The sequence below is a fragment of the Pteropus vampyrus genome, unplaced genomic scaffold (genome assembly GCF_000151845.1).
Source record: "Pteropus vampyrus isolate Shadow unplaced genomic scaffold, Pvam_2.0 Scaffold99, whole genome shotgun sequence".
NCBI lineage: Eukaryota > Metazoa > Chordata > Mammalia > Chiroptera > Pteropodidae > Pteropus > Pteropus vampyrus.
The window spans coordinates 523,803-529,319 of record NW_011888880.1 but is presented as its reverse complement, the minus strand read 5'-3'; the positions used below and the strand labels follow the sequence as shown (position 1 = coordinate 529,319).

Sequence of the window (5,517 nt, the reverse complement as noted above, 5' to 3'; positions counted from 1 at the left end):
TCCCAGTACATGGATGTGTTTACCAGCCTGAAACTCTTCGAATCCCATACTATTGGGGATTTATGGAGGCTTCCTCGTGTAGGCATGATCAGTCAAGAGCTCCATTTCCAGCTCTTCTCCCCTCCCCAAAGAATGGGGGAGGGGGCTTCCTCTTTCTGGAGCCCAGCCCCCATCCAGGAGTCATCCAGAGTCACCTCAGTCAAACAAAAGATGCTCCTCGTGTTCTCATCACTTAGGAAATTACAAGGATTTTAGGACTCTGTGCCAGAAACCAGGGGCAGAGACCAATATACATATTTTCTATTAATTCACAAGCTCCTTCACACTACTTAAGCTCTTTGGGTACAAATTTCCACATCCATGCCCAGACCTCTTCTGTATTAAGTGGATATAGTGTTGGAGACTCATTTTCAGAATGAAAATATAAGAATCACATGTTTTCACAAACCTTACAATTCTGTAGAGTGGGCTTGGTTTACTGATTGTTTTGTACTTTATATAGTACCTGAAATGCTTTTTTTACTATGTCGAAGCCATTTTTCATCCCCCTCCAAAAAAAGTGGCTATCTTTTTAGGCTTGCTTTAAGCAATTTTAGAAGATTTAAATGTCAAATTATTGGTATGATAGTTTTCCATAATTTTTCCAAATTTATAATCTTCCAAAATTATTTTGAATGTCTAACATGATGAGTAAGAAAATGGGTTATAGAATCAGAATGACAGTGTTAAATTCCAGTCCTGCCAATTAATATAAACGATTAATTTATGCTCCTTGTGCCTAGGGTGTTTTGTTTCTGTTTTGTTTTGTTTTTTAACCCATTAAATGGATATAAAATATTACATATTCCACAAAATTGCCATGAGGATTAAATGAGATATCATCTATGAAGTGCTTAGAATAATGCCTGACATGATAAGCTCAAGATTTGAATCTTGTGGAAATGTTTATTAATTGTGTCAAAATAAACATATTTCAGCTACTTGCAGAATTCTTGCAGAGTACACAAACACAGCACTGGACACTCAATCAATTCTGTTGAGTGAAAATTAAGGAAACACATGTATGGACGAGTAAATGAAATGTTACACGAAGTGAGGTGTTGATGCTTTTCTCACTTCCCCAGACAAGGTTAGGGCTCCCTCCTCAGGATTCCCTCGGCATTACAAAAATGCTTTTATTCTAAGACTAAGCCTTGTAGTGTTGTGGGGCAAGGATCATCTGTCGTTTAGGTCTCTAACCTCAGAGCCTCTTGTCTGAGGCTTAATAATCTCTCAGTAAATATTCTTTGAAAGGACTGAATTTCAGTGAGTTGAACAAAGGTTAAGACCGAAGTGTAACAGAACATTTGTTAGAATAATCCCCTGGCCAAACTCTCACTCCTTTTGGGAGGAGCTGGAATAGCTCTGTGGGTTGCTAAAATGGACAGATTTAAAATAAGGAAGGTTCATGACATATGGCCTCAGTTATTTATTCAACAGTCATTTAATAAGTGCCTACTGTGTAGAAGGCACTGTACAGGATACAAAAATAAAACAAGACAATATTTCCCTATCCTAAGAGAATGTATTTGAATAGAGAAAAGAGTAGCATTTTTACATAAATCACTAAAAGTTACATATAGCAAAGTCTGTGTAATTAAGTTTCTTTTTAAGTTTCTTTTTCCAGCTAGTGTGATAAGGCTGTGCATCCTAAGAAAAGAGGTATTTGGGCTGGTCGTTAAAGACAGGTAAGAGCTCAATGGGGGAAATGGGTGGATTAGGAAGAAGATGGAGAAAGGGAAGGTCGGTCAGAAGGAACAGCAAGAGCCAAAATGTAGGGAGGAGTGAATGCAGATGGGTTCAGAAAACTTCTTGCTTCTTAATTGCGATGTTTGTTGAATTAACGAGGTAAGAAAACCAGATTAAGTGTGTACTTTTGAGGAAACTGAATCCTAGCTTGGGCCGTGTCCAGCAATTTAGGAAGACGAATGTGATGTGGAGTGTCGAATGATTTAGAAGGTAGGAAAGAATCTAGTGTGAAAGCTCAAGTTGAGATCATTCGTGTCGGAGCGAAGAATTAAAAGAGAGAGAGAGAGATGAGAATCATCTACAAGGCCAAATTCCTAGCGCTTGGCATCTGATTGGATATGCGAGATCAGCGGAAAGAAGGCAAAGGTGACTTTCTATCATTAGAGGGTCAACCTTTGGCTGGAAGATAAAGTATTCTGTTCCTGTGACTCACACATTACCAGAAGCTTTTGACTTCCTGGAATTTTTGATGAAATTTCTATGTCTCTCAACAATAAATTTTTAAACCACAATTTTTACCATTTTGTTCACGTTGTAGTGTCCATATGACAGTTTTTGGAACAGAGACTTTTTTTTTCCAAGTCCTGATATGAATCAGACCCAACGTGAACACTTTTGACTAATTGATCTCCAACTCTATCACCTCAGTACCATCTGTTGCCAATTGTTTTGTCCTAGATAGCAACGGGTGGATGAATGGTTTTCTGGTAAATAAGAAAACTTCTGAGTATATTCATACTAGTAAAAGACAAAATCTGCCATCTCATCATACAGTGTCCAGTGTTCATTCAATCTGTGTACCTTCTACCCACTGCACCCCTGGGAATGGATTCTGATGCGGTAGCAGCTGACAGGATTAGCTAGCGAATTCACAGAGCCTGAAGCCATGTCTCTGGCTTAGACTTCTCTCCTTAGCTCTTCTCTTCAGGATCCAAACACCTAATAAAAACTCTCCACTAGATGTCCCACAGGCACCTCGAATTCAGCATGTCCAGAAGACAATTCATTATCTTCCCCAAAGCTACCTATATCTTGTATCCCTGGGCACCTAAGTCTCAGAGCCATGCTAGTCTCCTATCTTTGTCTCTCCTTTTCTACATCCGGCCCATCAAGAAGTCACCTGCTTAATAAACCCTAAACCCGGGCCCTCCTTCCCAGTCCTCTTCGTTCCTCTCAGGTTGCCTGGGACTCCTGCAATAGCTACAAATAAGTTTCTCGCCCTCCAATCTGTCTCCGTGAATCCATTCGCTATTATATGACCAGAGTTATTTCTCAAAAATGGATATTTGAAAGTGAAAGATTTTGCTTAAACCTTGTCAATGGCTTCTAGTTTCAAAAAAAAAAAAAAAAGTTCAAACTCTAAAATCTACTCTTCCATTGCAGCCCTGATGACACTGCTTTGTGACTGGCGGCTTCTTTATCTGAATCTCCTAACAGTAAAAGCTGCTGAATGTTTTTGACATGAAAAATGAAACAGTATTGGGTACACTTTTATGATATTACTTACTTCTCACACACACACACAAACAGAATTGGGGCAAACTATAAAGTACCAATGAAAACAAATGGAAACATAAACACCAAAAAGAAATTGAGCTATTGGAAATAACTGGTACGTACCATAGAACAACTATGTTTTCTATGATAAAAAAAAATGCAAGAGGCAAGCTTGAAATTATCCTATCAGATAAATATTGTTCTTCCTATTCCACGGAGGCAGGAAGAAAGGAAGGTTCGAAGAGAGTATTTAACCTAACAAAGTAGCATAGAGTGTACGTAATGGGGACTGTGCTGAAGAGCAAGTCTATGGAACCCCAAAACACTGCAGCTCACCATATCTCCAACATTGCCCTTTATTTGTGTTTATGGTCTTCCGATTCTTATAGCAAGCCTAGGTAAGCCTAAGATACACCTTTTATTACTATTTGTGTGTGTGCACATACGTGTGTATCATTAGATTATGAGCTCTTGAAATTCAAAAGCCACATTCACTTCCACAAGCCCAGCAGCTAGCATACCTCTCATACATGCCTTTAGTTGATTCTTAATAAGTGATTTATTAAATTAAGTGATGCAACGATGAAGATGATTTTGTTATTTTAGGGAATAATGAAACTTAAACCAATTACAAAACATAAAGTAAATTTTAAAGTGCTTTTTGAGTATCATTATATACGAGGTAAATAGTATATAAAGATAAAATATTTGCTGTATGCATTTACCATGTGTAGCTCATGAATTTTAACTACTAAAAGAGACAATATGTCTGTAAAAGCTTGGTGTAAGTAATAGCCCAACATTCCCAGGGCAAACTTTTCCGGTTTTATTATTAATGGGACTTCACTTTGCTTTGGATTCAGATTGTCCTTGGCGAATGTCATTAACTAGTCTTTCATCTTGAATTTCCTACACAGAAAAACCTATCTGGGATCATAACTTCTACCTGTAATGGAAACTTCCAGGTCAGGTGAGTGGTAAATCCCCAGGGATCACCTTAGAGGCCTCAACTTTTGATGAGGTGACATTAGCTCTATATTGATCAAATATATTTACTGTAATGAGTTCTAAAACCTCCAGTTTTTTATGATAAAATTTCAAAGAGTAAAGAAAACTAGATAGAAAAGATGTCTATCTAGTTTTGGAAACTGAGTCATCTGAGAAAATGATGGAGAAATTGGAGTTAGATAGCCTGGAAATACGTAAGAGAAGTATTTGCAAATCTTTCTGCATTAACTATTTGTGTGGTGTTTGTAGAAAACACAGAATTAGCTACCCTGTGCTCCTTTTCTATAAATTGTCCCTCTTCCTCCCCTTTTTCCACACAGGTGCAGCAGGAACGGCCATGTTCCTACGTGACACAACCTACAGACAAAGTAGATTTGTTCAGGGGTGGGCTTTCATCGAACTAGAGCAATCACTGTACTCTCCAGGACTTGTGGAACAGAGAGAGAGAGAAGCACAGAAGAGAGAAATGGAGAGAATCTTGATGCTCTCAAGTCTCGGATTCCAGATCACTCCTGAAGCCTAATGCATTTGTGCATTTCTGTCCTTGGGTCCCGTAGGAAAAGTGCATTCTTCTTATTGATTTCCCCTTTTGCTTAGGCTAGTTAACATAGGATTTGGGTTGTTTACAAGTGAAAAGGCCCACATTAATACATGGAAAAGAAATTGAACATTCTTCTTGTTTGCATAGGGAGAGAAAGCACAGACCAATGTATTGAGGTTATAGAAAGGTAGGAATCAGTGAGACTACATGAAGAAATTTATCAGAGTTAGAAGAAACCATAAGTGTGTTGTTGAATGAGCTTTCTGTCTCTGGGAGCATTGAAGAAGAGGCTGGATCTTGATCGGATGCAGATGTAGTGGAGAAGATTTCTGACTCCCAGGAAATCAGATGAGATAACCTATTAGGCTCTTTCCAACTTTGGTATTCCATGAAGTCTTATAGAGATAAATCACCAGTCACCTCAGGTCCCCTGGTACCCACCTCAAATATGAAACGATGTTCTATCACTTTCTACTTTCCCAATGTTCCCACCCCCATCTCCAGCAGTTGAGCTCTATTCTGTCACCATTCTAAAAAATTGGCACTTAGTAGAGTGGGATGTAGCAATTGTAAATGTCAAGGTGATTGTGGGCGCTAACTAGAAGGGAATTGCTAACCTGATACTGGGATACTAGTCTTCCAGGGGAGAAGACAGAAGTAAGTCAAGAGCAAGGGGCTGGTAC

At 38.7% G+C, this 5,517-nt stretch overlaps 1 pseudogene; it reads left to right on the top strand.

The window, feature by feature from the left end:
• Positions 1–5,517, top strand: part of LOC105295089 — a 37,336-nt pseudogene that overhangs the window by 14,274 nt on the left and 17,545 nt on the right.